A 14,562-nucleotide genomic window follows, 5' to 3' on the forward strand; every position below is an offset into this window, starting at 1 on the left:
CAAACTGCGATTGGTTTGCGACCGCGTTCGCGGTCACAAAGCAATCTGGCATTGCACTGCGACTCACAATTAGGAAGGGGGCTCCCTTTCCTAATTGTGACTCGCAAACCCGTTTTGCGATTCGGTAACCAGGTTACCGAATCGCAAAATGGGTTTTGTGCATTGCATAGTGCAGTTTGCATGTCGCAAACAGTGAAAACCACTGTTTGCGATGTGCAAACTGTTACCTACATCTGGCCCTAGGTACTTTGGGGAAGTCCTGCTGGGGGACCACGGCTACACACCTCGCACTTTACAGGACATTAGCCAGGCTCTGTTTTTACTGGCTTATATTGGAAGGGAGGTAGGGGGAGGCCCCAGACAAGGCACCCTGAGGATTAGGTGTGAGATCTCATATTTTTAAATTTTGACTGAATGGTTATGTCAAATACATGTTTTGTTTTATATTTATGGTTTATATTACCTAATAAACTACTTTTTACACACTTTGGTGGATCCTTTTTTAATTGAACCTGGAAAATCAACTATCACTACAAAATAAGATGAAAAATGGCAAACTGTATCCAAAGGCTCAGAGCAGGCGAAGTCAGACATCTTACTTATCATGCAGAACTAAAAGCAATACACACAATACTAGATTTACAAAAAAGAAGCCCTATCCAAACAAATAGATAAGCATAATGATCTCGAATGGAGAGTGATGCTAAAGTGTCCAGACTTTCCTTGGTCTCTGAATAAGGAGAAGGATGGAAAATTATGAGAACCAAGTACTGGGAAAAACAATATAAATGGTTCTTCCTCCCATGGGGCATTTAACTCACATAACCCGCCCACCTGAACAAAACAGGAAGTTCGCAGAAAGGTATTTTAAGTCAACTGAATTGAGGCACTCAAAAGAGGATGCTCTCGGAGAATTGTAACCAAATTCCAGGTAGAAATGGCAGATTGGTCTGTTGGATGCTGTAGGGAAAAAAAACTTTTTAGGTGACGGTTGTATAACTCCAGAATTGGAATACCATCTTTACCTTTGAATTCTTTAATAGCTGCCCACTGGCCACTACTGATAGAGAAAGACAAAAATATCTAGCCTCTTTATAGGGTCATAACAAGCTGCTTCTAAATTGTGGGATGCTCTCCAAGATTAGATGAATATTCCTCAGGTGTCTAACATAAATGTTTAGAGTTTCAGATTTAGGAGACTACTGCTCCAAACCCCAAACGCATTCGCTTGAGAAACAGAAATGGAGGAATCAGAAGAGGTGTTGGGTCAAAAAAAAGATCCATGGAAGCTGAGTCAACATTTGTATTAAGAGAGGGAAGCAAAGGGGTCTGGACCAATAAGGTATCACTAGAACACAAGTCTTCAATTGTTTCTGCTTTGAGCCTGCCTAAGTAAAGTGTTTGAAAGCTGGGCCCCCCAAGAAACAAGTATGGCAATAATTGGGGGGGGGGTGAGAGAGGCAGAGCAGAGCGTAGGGTGTGGGGCCCATAAATTCATTTCAGTGGAACATTTTCTGTAGCTTAAAATCCACACTATACTTACTTGCTTACTTATGCTTACTACCTCTCCTGGGATATGGACCATCATCCTGGACTCTTCAGCCACCTCTGTCCTGGGCTTTTCTTTCAGTCTGACTCCAGGTTTAACCCATCTCCGTGCAGTCAGCCTTGAGGCCTCGGTGCTTCTTGGCCTTCGTCTTTTCCTTTCCCTTGAGGGTTTCAGGTGAGTACTTGCCTAGTGGTGTTTAATGTGGGCTTGTGGAGAGCCCATCCAACCCCAGCATTTGTTCATGATTTCTTCATGAGCAGGGAGTTGGAAAGTCTGCTGCAATAGGCCATTGTTGCTGACGATGTTTGGTCAGCGGATTTGCAGGATTTTCCTCAGACAGGTGCAAATGAAGGTCGGGACTGTGAGGTGGTGGTCAGTGTTGTCCTCCAAGGTTTTGCTGCATACAGAAGGACTGAATTTACGTTGGTGTTAAAAAGCCTGATATTGGTTTGCAGCATTAGGTCCTTGGAGGTCCAGATCTTCTTTAGCTGAATGAAGGCAGCCCTTGCTTTGCCTATTTTTGCCTTGACATTGGCATCTGTGCCATCCTGCTTGTCCATGACACTGTCCAGGTAGGTGAAAGCTTCAGTCTCTTCCAGTGCATCACCTGCAAGAGTGACTGCAGTTGTGCCGGTCGTGTTAGCCTTCAGGTTATTGTTTTTTTCCCCTGTGGATTTTGAGCGCAAGTTGTGCTGATGTGGCTGCCACTTTGTCGGTCTTCTCTTGCATCTGCACATGGGTTTGGGACCGTAGGGCCTGGTCATCTGCAAAGTCCAGGTCATCAAGCTGCATCCAAGGTGTCCACAGGATCTCGTTTCTTCTCCTTGCTGTGGATGTCTTCATTAACCAGTCTTTAATTTAACAGCAAGAGAAAAGGTGAGAGCAAACAAACATGACAGACTCTGGTCCTCACTTTGAAGGCTTCCATGAGCTTTACTCCATGGACTATTTTGCAGGTCATTTCCTCATAAGGGTTTCTGATCATTCTAGCAAACCGTAGTGGTAGAGGAGTTTCCAAAGGGTCTCTCTGTCCACGCTGTTGAATGAGTTCTCATAGGCTGTTGGAAAATGGGTTATTGGTAGGGCAGGTAGGTACCTACACCTAGCAACAAACCACTAACCTCCACATAGGTACAGTTAGGTCTCAGTAAATTAATCCCAGCTCAACCCTTGGTAGCTTGGCAACGAGCGTCAAGGCTTAACTTAGGAGACAAAGTGTAAAGCATTCAAATATCACAAAACAGTAATTAAATAAAACACAGGAAACAGTTTAAAAATCCAAAACCAATTTATAGAAATAGCTTATATTTTTATCTTTAAAATGACACAAAAACGATTAAAATCGGTTCAGGGGAACCGGAGATATGAATTTTTAAAGTATTATTATTTTCTAGCACTTAGAAACAAAAAGCGCCAATCGGGTCATCTGGTTGCACCAGGACCGGGGCAAAGTCAAACTTTCAGGCCGACCGCGATGGAGCCCTGCTCGGCTACAAGTCGCGGGAGGCCTCGGTTAAAAAGTTACCTTCTGACTTAGTCTCTTTTTTGATGTTTTTCTTCCCCGGGACGAACCTGCCAGTTGAATCCGACCTCCTGGAGCCCTTGTCCGGATACGCGAAGTCAGTTTCCTCGGTGGTGATTTTTACCTTCGGACTTAGTCGTTTTTTCGAGATGAAAATCCTTCGACCGGGGTAAACCTGGATCTTGATCCGACGTCCGTGGAGCCCTTCTCGGATACGATGGCTGGGAGGTCCCGGTCAACTTTTTACCTTCGGACTTAGTCTCTTTTTTGGATGTTTTTCCTTACCGGGACGAACCACGAAGTCAGGCCGGGTCGCGGTTGAGGCAAGCCGGCTAGAATTTCCAAGGTGGGTCGGTCCCTCTCTGGAGCTTTTTTCCAAAAATTCTCAAATCTTTTCCAAACTTCTGGGGCTTCACCCAGATGTTCATTTAAGGTTCTTTTGGGGTCCACAGCTCACCCCAAGGGTCCAGAAGTTCTGTGATGGTCCTTGGGGGGTGCGGACTTCAACTCCCAGAATGCACCTGGCGCAAACTCCTTTTTGGCCACTGGACAGTGGTCAGCTGGTCGCTTTCTTCAGAAGTTGGTGCAGGGGACTCTGGTTAGCAATTTTTCACCTGTAGCAAACAGGGAGTCCCTCCTTGAACCAGTTGAAGCCAGGCAAAGTCCTTCTTGTGGTGAAGCCCAAGTGTGCAGCTGATGCAGTCCTTCTGAGTGCAGGTTCCAGGTGCAGGCCAGGGGTCCAGCAGGGCAGTCCTTCTTCTTCTTTAGTTCCTTTCTTGTTGAATTCTGGAGGGGATCTCAGGTGTGGGTGCAGGTCTGCCAGTTTTATCCTTGCTCCTGGGTGAAAAGCAGGGGGGCCCTGGCTCTCCAATCAGGGACAGGGTCGTCCCCCTGTGATGACCACTTCCTGGGAAGTGTGGCAAAAATCCATCCCAGAAGGCAACAGTCTCTAAAAATCCAACATGGATGAATCTGATTTTTGGAGGTTACATCTGGCTGAGCCCACCCACTGGTGTGGCTAAAAATCATAACCACACCCCTCTCCTGCCCTCTCCTAATCTAATAAAGGGGGCACCTAGTTGTCTGGGGTTGCAGGATGTGGGGGTGTTGCTGGGTGCTGCAAATGTCCTTCTCTGCCTTTGAAGACCAGTTTGGCAGCCCTCCCCCTTCCTGCCTCACCATCTGCTGAGGGGAGATTCTCTCCCCCAAGCACATTCCTTTGTGTGAAGCCTGGCCACTTCACACCTAATCAAGGCAGCCTGGCAGAAGCTGCTGCAGGCTGGCCAATCAGAGCACAGCAGCAAAAACAATGCAGAGCTGAAATTGGCAACTTTTTAGGTAAAGTCTAAACTTTTTACCTGGACAAGTTATATTAAATCCAACAACTGGAAGTTGTGGGATTTATTACAACAATCAATTTGATACCAAATTCTTGGTATGTAACATTTAAGGAGACTTTAAAATTTAAAATAAAGTCTGCCCATTCTAGCCTATGAAGGCCATTTACTTCAATGAGGGAAAAACGAATTTGGCTGTTTTTACCTCACCAGGGCTTATAAATCTATTTGTATAAAGTCCCTGCTTATAGTTACATGGCACCCAGCCCTAGGGGCACATAGGGCACACCTTAGGGGTGACTTATATGTAAAAATAAGGTAGTTTAAGACTTTGGAAGTACCTTTACTTCCAAAGTCGAATTTGCATATAACTTTAATTTAAAAGCAGCCAGCAAGGCAGGCTTGCTTTTAAAATGACACTGGGCACCTCAGCAGTGCACCTAGGTGTGCACCACCTATGCTGTGGTCCCTAAACCTACATGCCCTACCATATACTAGGGACTTATAGGTAGGTTAACTTAGCCAATTATAATTAGCCTAATTTGCATATCCATTTTACACAGAGCACTGGCCCTGGGACTGGTAAGCAGTACCCAGGGCACAGCCAAGAGTCAGTAACCACCAGTACCTATCTAGAAAGAGTGGGGGTGATCAGGCAAAAAAAAAGGACTTTCCTACATAGGCGATGAAGCTGACGGGATGGGAAGTTCCATTCCATAATCTGCTCAATGACGATGAGCAGTGTTGCAATCTGGTCTGTACAGGATCTATCTTTGCTCAAGTGAGATTGGTGGTCTGCCAAGTAAGCATTGCCTTCTTCCTTTATTCTGTTAAGGATGACTCTGTTGAATACTTTGCCTGGAGTTGAGAGAAGACTTAACCTCTTTGTAGTTTGCACTGTTATTCAGGTCACCTTTTTGGGGATCTTGATCAGGTATCCCTCCTTTCAGTCTGATGGCACCTTTTCTATTCCAAGATCCTCCCAGACATGGGATAGAGCATGTTTACTGATGTTTAAATGTCTGCCTTCAGTGCCTCTGCAGGAATGCTACTTTCCCCTTTCACAGATGTTTGATGGCTTGACATATTTCTTCCTTGGTTGCCCTGCTGCAGTCAATTGGCAGGCCCTTGTCAGCTGGCTGCATGTCCGGTGGAGGCTGTTGCACAGGCCGGTTCACCAGTTCTTCAAGGTGCTCCACCCATATTCGTTGTTGGCCTTCACTCCCCATGATTATTTTCACAACTTTGTCTTTTACAGGCCTTTCTGGCTTGTTGTATCTGCTGGAGAGCTTCCTTGTTAGGCTGTAGAGGCCTTTCAGGTGTCTATGGCTTGCTGCTTCCTGGGCTCCTGTGGCAAGACCCTTAATGAATCTTCGCTTGTCTGCTCTAAAGCATTTCTTTGCTGCCTTGTTGGTTTTGGTGTATTCGCCTTGAGCTTATGCTTTTTCTGCTCTTGTTCAGCTGGTGTTGACTGCAGCATTCTTTCTTTTTTCTCACTTGAATTGTGCCGTCTCGATGGTGATCCATTCTTTCTGCTGGTTTTCTTGGGTCCCAGTACTTCCTGGCAGTTTGATGTCACTCTTTCTTTAATCTTCTCCCACTGGCTTTCTACTAGGTCTCTGTCGTCCTTTGGTTCCTGCCAGACTTGAAACTTAATACTGAAGGTGACTGTGCATCTTTGAGGTGGGTGATGTTGTACCGCTGGTGTCGGTATATCGGCTCCATTCATTTTTCTTCAGCTTTAGCTTCATCCTGGGCAAGACAAGGTGATGGTCTGACGCCCCGTCCACTCCTCTCATCACTCTCACATCCTGCAGGGACCGCCGGAACTTTGTAGCAATGCAGTCATGGTCAATCTGATTCTCTGTTGAATAGTCTGGTGATGCCCACACTGGCTTGTGTATTCTTTTGTGTGGGAGTACACCACCTCCTAGCAACAGACTGTTCAGGGCACAGAGATCTGTGACCCTTTCACCATTCTCATTCATGTCACCAAGGCCATGGTTGCCCATGACTTCTTTGTTCCCAGTGTTGTTGCTTCCAATCTTGGCATCGAAGTCCCCCATTTGTAAGATGAGGTTTCTCTCAAGGCTTTTCTCCAGGATGGACTTGGGACAGTTGTAAAACCTTTCTTTTTTCTCTTCTTTGCTATCTTTTGTAGGTGCATAGCTCTGGATAACATTCATGCTGATCCTCTTTTTTATTGAGTAGAAGGTCGCTGTGATGATTCTGGGACTGTGGGCTTCCCATCAAATCAGAGCTCTGTTGGCTGCTGGTGTTAGCATCAGTGCTACTCCTTAAATATGTGAGCTGTTCTCCTCCTCTTACCAGAATACATCAGAATTCGCCCAGGAGCCCCCTTTTCTGTCCAGACTGTCCATCTGGTCTCACTGACGCCAAGCAGGGCAAGGTTGTATTTGTTCATCTCTTCTGTCATTTGGGCTGTCTTGCCTGTCTCGTAAATTGTCCTCACATTCCATGTCACAGTGGTGATAGTCTTGATCGAAAATAGATGGATTGGCTTTGTGGCTTCCAGGGATCTCTGGCTTTCACCAGAAGGCGGGATAGCTCTTCAAGAATGAGATTCCTCTGTCCCTAGTGCCGGGATGTCTTTTGGTTGAGGTTTCTGTAGCTAAGATTTTTTTTACATGGTGGGATAGCTAGCCCCATGCACAATCATCTTTTTTCACTGCTGGGCTTATGACTGTCCATGGCAGAGTTACAGTAAATGTGAAACTTATAAAATTGCAAATATATAGAACAAAAATGGAAACTGACTAAAAACACTATGCTCCACAATTGGAGTGTTTTGAGCATCTGACTCTCCTAGGCCTCAATGCAATTGCATCTGCTGCACTAATGATAGCTGCATGCCTGAGTAGCAGGCTGTCTTCTGAGCCTATTTTACACTTTCTTCACCATACCTGGCCATCACTCCAATCTTGAAACAGGCTCTGTCCTGTTCATAAAAATATATCCCCTTCTTTGAGGCACAGGTGCCCCCTTTTGTAGAATAAGACAGACATAATTGTGATGCAATGGGCCTCTCATGCCCCTGGGCACCAGTGCCACTGTACCTGCTTCATTAAAGATAGCTATTGGTTTGCAAAGCTGCCAAACCACATCTTACTTCATCCCCATCTCCGCCTTCTCTCTGAGGCCTAGCTAAGGTGTCCCCTATTTTTAATTTACCGCTCCTTTGGGCCATTGGTCCAAGGCCCAGAGCAAACCTGGAATATTAAAAGTGTGTTGGGTTCTAATGCATGCAAGGACGATAGTAAAACAGTCATAATGGTGGTTTAGTTGGCCCATCACACCCTAGGCCCGGTGGCACTGCACCCTCAGAACCAATGTTGCCTAAAGCCTTGCGAAGCAGGCAGCCTCTCCACCCATTCCACTGGGCCATCGTTCCTGGGGTTGGGGCCCAAAGGAGGATACTTGCTCCTTTGTGTTAATAAGTAAAAAGTGGGGAAAAGCCCCATATTTCACCCCTAGTGCTTTGGCCTGGTCCCTTGTGCAGCAAAGGTGACATGTGTTGCATTAATGGCAATATATCCCCCTTAAAAAATGAGCCCCAATATCCCCACCTCCCTCAGAGCCCCCCTCGGAGAAAGCTGTCTCTGTCCAATTGTAAATGAAAAAATAACCCCCCCACATAGGGTCCACTACTGTGGGCCATCTCTTTGATGCTATGGATAGATCTTGCTCTTTTCCTCTTTCTCCTATGAGGCCCAAGGAGTCTGGACTATCAGTGTTCCGGGGTTTGAATGCGACCCTACTGGTCTGCTCTGTGCCATTTTGCTCCTTGACTCACCTGTAAGGACATTTGGGCAGAGCTCAAAGCGGGCACGATCCAGAGGAACCGAAATGCTCATGCGTTTTTTATGTTTATTTCACAACAACAATTCCCATTCATACCCATACCTCAATGGTTAATGGGACATTGAGATTCTTCTAGTTTTTACAGTTTTAATTTATTTCAACCCTGCATGTAAAAGAGGCAGCCTGGAAACGTGCCAAATAAACCAAGTTAGGCTTCCAGGCCATCGTCATTTACAAATACTTAGAGAGGCATTTGCACCATTCTGGGACTGCAGCTATGGACCTTAAGAGGGACACTCACCACAGTTTGAATACATAAGCAATAGAAGCACACGGGCCAATTATCCTGTATTTTCCTCAGGAACCTGGATAACAGTGGTAATGGGGAACTCATAAAGTAACATCTGAGCCATGCTTTTCATAGTGCACTTATCCCCTATGCTGCTGGAAGAGACAGGAAATTGTCTTCTACCCATTGAAAATATATTTGCTGTGTTGGAAGGTAAGAGAGGAACCTTTGGACTCCATTAGTAGTTTACATAGAACCTGGCTACCGGGTTTCCTGTTCTTACACACACAGCTATCCCCTAAATACATAGCTGAAAATTAAGGAGAACTCAAAGATGGCCAGCTATTTCCTCCCTTTGGATGAATTTTTGCTCTTCGATCATGTCCAAAAGTCCTAAATCAACTTCTCTCTCATCACAGCTCCTTAACCTTTGGTGCTAGCAGCTGGGGGGGGGGTTACTACAGGTTGGGGAAGGATGTCTGTCAATTTCTCCCACTTTAGCCACATTTTAAGAGACTGGTGAATCACGAATGACAGGAAAGAAGGTTTGATAGTGTTGGAGATGAGAGACCAATGGGTTATGACATGCCTAAGGGTTGAGGATGACTTTGCGCACAAGAATTACAAAGCAGCCACTATATTTGCCTGGACTGCCAACCATTCTCTCACAGATGTTGACGTTTCTCAAGTATAAGTCAGCTTCTTTCTCAAGGTAGGAGGAAGAAAAAGCAATTAGGTATGGAATACATTTCAAAGGAACTGCAATGTCTGGGATGAGATCAGGCTTGTTTTCTTCCAACAGGCCACAAATTAAAAACCTTAAACCATCTGATGCACTAGTCAGATATGTATGGAGACCCTAGAGAAAGAGGAGGCTCAAATCAGTCAATAATCGAAATCCAAACTTTAATACATATAGAATACAGATTAGTTAGAGGTGGACCTCTGTGAACACTGTGGGAGCAGAGGAAAGGCTGAAAAGCATACATTGAAACTGATAATGTTGACCTAGAAAACACAAAACATGCAACCTTTGTGATTCTGGCTCCAATGGAATATGCAAGTAAGCATCATTTACATTTAAAGATGCAAGAATGTCTCTTTGGTTTACCAATGAAGAATTTTAAGTCTTACAGTATTGAATGAAGTGTGTGGAGTGAAGATATTGATGCTCCTAAGATCTAGGACAGGACAGAAATATCCACTGTGTTTTTGGACCAGAAACAGTATTGAGTAGCATCCCTGGAACAGTTCATTTTCTAGAACTGCAACAATGGCCGATTTGGTAATCAGGTTGTGAATTTCCCAAAATAGGACCTTGTATTAAAGACGACAGCAAGGAGTCGGAGTGTTGCTGAGTATTTGTGGAAGCTTTTCTGAAAACTGGATCTTGTATCCATAATTCATCCTATCCAAAACACAGGCACTTAGGAAAGGGCATGCTCTGTATTCCTGCAGACTTTAGAAGTCTGTCCCCTACTGACCCCTCCAGTGATTTACAGTCATGCTTTATGAGGGGCTTGGGAGATAGTGGATGCTACCTGGAACTAGTCCTTTTCTGCACTAGGGATTATTGGCCTCAACTAATGCCTTTGAAAAGGCTGGTTTTGGTGAATTGGAGAGAAGGACCAACCACTCTTCTGGAACACACAGTTTGACCTCTATCAGAAAGTTTGAATATGATTTAACAACCCGTGATCCACAACAAATCTCTTAACCTTCTCTTCTATGTTTCTATGACATTGTCTTCTAATTAAGCATCAATCAACTTGGAGCCAGGGAAGAGCAGTGTTAGACCTGTCAGCTCTTGCCATGGTTCCCCCTGTCGTTTTGCTTCTGACCTCCTGTTTTTGATCCTGTGCTGTAGGACTTTGGGCACTGTACCATTGCTGACTAGTGCTAAAGTACAAGTGCTCCCTGTCTGAATTGTACTGGTGATTGGTTTACCTATGATTGGCATATCTGATTTACTGATAAGCCCCTAACATAGTGCACCATGCGTACCCAGGGCCTGTAAGTCAAATGTTATTACTGAACCTGCAGCACTGATTGTGCCACCCACATGAGTAGCCCTGTAAACATGTCTCAGACCTGCCACTGCAGTGTCTGTGTGGGCAGTTTTAAACTTGTCAAGCCAAACCTTCACTTTTCCTACATGTAAGTCACCCCTAAGGTAGGCCCAAGAAAGCTCCATGGGCACTATGCAATGTATTTAAAAGGTAGGACATGCACTGGTGTGTTTTACATGTCCTAATAGTGAAATGCTGCTAAATTTGTTTTTCACTATTGCAAGGACTATCTCTCCCATAGGGTAACATGGGGATTTCCTTGAAATATATTTTAAGTATAATTTCCCATTGAAAGCAGATAGAGATCTACAGTTTGGGGTCTGTGAACTCACAATTTAAAAAACATAAGTTAGTTTTTAAATTGTAGGTTTGAAAATGCAACTTTCTTGCTTAACCATTCTGTACCTCTACCAGGTTGTGGAACACATGTTGGGGTCAGTATGACAGTTTGGCTGGTTGTGAATTCACTCTAGACAGTCACACATAGGGAGCTGAGGTATGCCCTGCATATCCCAATGGGTCTTCCTGAGCTAGAGTGGTGGGAGGAGCTGACACCTGCACCTGAATAGCGTGGTGCCTGTCCTTACACAAAGCAGTCTCAATCTCCCTGGAGTGCGTCTGGGGCCAGGGCCAGAAAGTCAGGGTCTTATGCACTATGAAGCCTTCTCTTTGAAGTTTGACTATTTCAAAGACATAAATGGGTATAAATACTGGACCTCTGACCCCACAATGTGGGAACACTTCTGGACTGAGGCTTTTCTGCCAGGAAGAAGAGCTGGATGCTGTAGGAGGGACTGCCACTATGCTTGCTGTTTTGTTGTGCTGGCCGTCTGCTTCCTGTGTCTGTCCTGGGAGTGAAAGGACTGGACTATGCTTTCTACATCCTGCTTTCCAAGGTTGTCCAAGGGCTTGGGTTGAGCTTGCCTCCAATTAAGAAGACTCAGGGACATCAAAAACATCATTTGCCAGCACCTGGGCTTCTCTACTGAGAGCCTTGTCCTGTCAAGTGGTGCCAAATCCAGTCTGGGCCCTTCAAGGAGGTTTTTGGTGCTATAAGAAGAAAATCCACACATTCACTCATTGTGTCATTCCAAACCGACGCAACGGCGTAAAAATTCGATGCCTCACCACCTCCACTCTGGAGCATGGTCCCTGCTTGGTGCAATGACAAAGGTTTTCAATGTGGGCCCCAACTTTCCATCGCAGTGTGTCAGAAGAAGTCTGTGATGCACCACCCTGACTCTGGTGCAGTGCCTGCTTCATCACTGTGAGATCGACACATCGAGCTTGACTTACAACGCATCCTCAACACATCTTCCCTGGGCGCCATTTCCTTCATTGACACCACACAGCAGTAAGGAACTGACGATTCATGCCGCAAATGATGCAACACCTCTCCTGTGGCAGTAAGTAACTGAAGCATCACCTCCTCTGTCTAGCAGTAAGGAACCCACGCATCACCTCCCCTGCAACTGTAAGAAACTAATGCATCTCTGGCTCTTTGGATGCATGACCTCCCCTGTGGCCAGTATCGTCTTTGTTTTTGATGCATCTCAAGTACTTTGCCTCGGTTACGTGTGACATTGATGTTAAGGAACTACAGTTACACTTAGGCCCTCATTATGACCCTGGCGGTGAGTGAGAAAGTGGTGGTAATACCATCAACAGGCTGGCGGTAAGTTCTGCCAAATTATGACCATGGCGGTGATAACTCCCATAGACAGCCAATGTACCACACCAACTGCCAGGGCGAAAACAACACTCACCACGGCGGTAGCCACCTACAGCCAGGCAGAAGACAAAGTATCGCCCACCATATTATGACACAGGAAACCTCCACCTTTTCCGGGGCGGTATCAATGCCATCAAAAGCCTGGCAGAAACAGAGCTCAGAAGTGAAAGGACTCACCATTGGAGACACAGGGAAGACGTTTTTCAGCTGATCTTCTAAGTTATGCTCAACCTGGAACACCAACGCTGACGAAGACGATGGCGGTGAGTACAGCCGCCTAGCTCAGAAGGGAGGGAGGAAAACAACAGTGACACACACACACCCAACACACACCCGTCATACACACACCATACACACAACCAGCTGTACATGAAAAACAATGGCACACAACACACGGCATAATAAAACACGGACCAGATTGCTGGAGTACTGACAATGTATTAGCAAAGCAAAACCCACCACATGAACCAAATATATTTACAGATGTACATAAAGGGCCAATGCCCAGTCCAAAGTCATGAGGGCACACAAAGCCACAGTGCAAAGTCCAAGGCCCAACCTGTATCCTGACACATCCATAGAGAACACTGCAGGGGCATCATTTTGCAAGTGGGAAGGCACCTCAGGGGGATGAGGGGGCACCTCAGCTGAATACGTGAACTTCACCACTGGTTCTGGAGGGGGCAACATGCCCATTGCTCTCCCCTGGGGAGTGCAAGGCCACAGTCTCTCGAGTGGGTGACTTTCCCACTGGTTCTGGAGGGGGCTTCATGCCCATTTCTCTCTGCTGGGGAGTACAAGGCCACAGTCTCTCGAGTGGGTGACTTGCCCACTGGTTCTGGAGGGGGCTCCATGCCCATTTCTCTGTGCTGGGGAGTTCAAGGCCACAGTCTCTTGAGTGGGTGACTTGCCTACTGTTTCTAGAGGGGGCTCCATGCCCCTTTCTCTCTGCTCCTGGGGAGTATAAGGCCACAGTCTCTGGAGTGGGTGACTTGCCAACTGGTTGTGGAGGGGGCAGCCACTGCACTCGCTGATGGCTGCACTTCCTCAGCTGGCGGTGGGGGCCCAGTGACATCTGGTGGTGGTGGATGTGTCAGCCTGACAGCCTTGGCTGGCGTACAATGCTTCATCTCCTCCTGTACATGGGGCGTGGATCCCTTACCCTTCCTGGCAGGGGTGGATGGGCTCTTCCCCTCTGTGCCTGGTGGTGCAGGCTCCTTCCCCTTCTTCACAGGTGGTGTAGGCCCCTTCTCCTTCTTTGCAGGTGGTGCTGGCCCCTTCCCTTTCTATTCAGGTGGTGCTGGCTCCTTCTCCTTCTTTACACGTAGTCAGGCCCCTTCCCAGTCTTCCCTGGTGGTGCTGGCTCCTTCCCCTTCTGCGATGGAGGTGTGGTATCCTTACCACCACGAGTAGGTGGTGCTACCACTGTCCCCGTGGACTGTTTGGCTGAGGTGCTGGGCAGTGTCCTTGGAACCCTGCTCATACGGGCAGGGGGGTTAGGAATAGGTCAAATTGGGAACGGAAAAGCTTTTTAGGGATGGTGGAGCGGGAGGAGAGAGGAGTAATGGGAGTGGAGGATAAGGGAGTGGTTGTTGGAGGTGTGTCTCTGCTGGACATGGGTGCAAGTGCATGGGCGGTATGCTGATGTGAGGTGGATGGCTGTTGGATGTGTGAATGCTTGCTTTTGTGTCCTTTAAGAGGTAGGGGGATGCGTGCATGGCTGTTGTGGAGGTGTCTGCCGGTGAGGTGTGTGTTCTGCTTGGTGTGGTGATGCGGGTAGTAGATGTTGATGTAGTGCATGCAGGTGTGAGTGTGGACGTGACTGGGAGGGAGGTGGTAGAGGAGGAGGAGGGGGAGGCAGTGGATGTTGTCGTGTCTGCAACTGTATGGTGTTTGCGTGAGTGCTTGTGGGATGAAGTATGGTGCTTATGTTTGCCTGTGCCACTCTTAGGTGTTGTCTTGTGTGCATGCTCGTCTGTATGTGTGCTTGAGGTGGGTTGGGGTTGAGGAGACTGGGCTTGGGAAGTGGGAGTTGGAGGGGGGACAGTAGAAACAGGGACAATGGCTGCCATCAGAGAAGAGGCCAGAGCCTGAATCAATCTATGTTGGGCCGCCAATCCACCGTGGATGCCCTCCAGGAATTAATTGCATTGCTGCATCTGGGATGCCAGCCCCTAGATGACATTCACAATGGTTGACTGCCCTACAAAGATGGATCTCAGGAGGTCAATATCCTCCTCAC

The 14,562-nt window shown here is 46.7% G+C and overlaps 1 pseudogene; it reads right to left on the minus strand.

The window, feature by feature from the left end:
* Positions 1-1,735: 1,735 nt before the first annotated feature.
* On the minus strand, positions 1,736-7,549 carry LOC138259625 (uncharacterized; annotated as a pseudogene).
* Between the last annotated feature and the right edge of the window lie 7,013 nt (positions 7,550-14,562).

The sequence above is a fragment of the Pleurodeles waltl genome, chromosome 9, assembly GCF_031143425.1.
Source record: "Pleurodeles waltl isolate 20211129_DDA chromosome 9, aPleWal1.hap1.20221129, whole genome shotgun sequence".
Lineage (NCBI taxonomy): Eukaryota > Metazoa > Chordata > Amphibia > Caudata > Salamandridae > Pleurodeles > Pleurodeles waltl.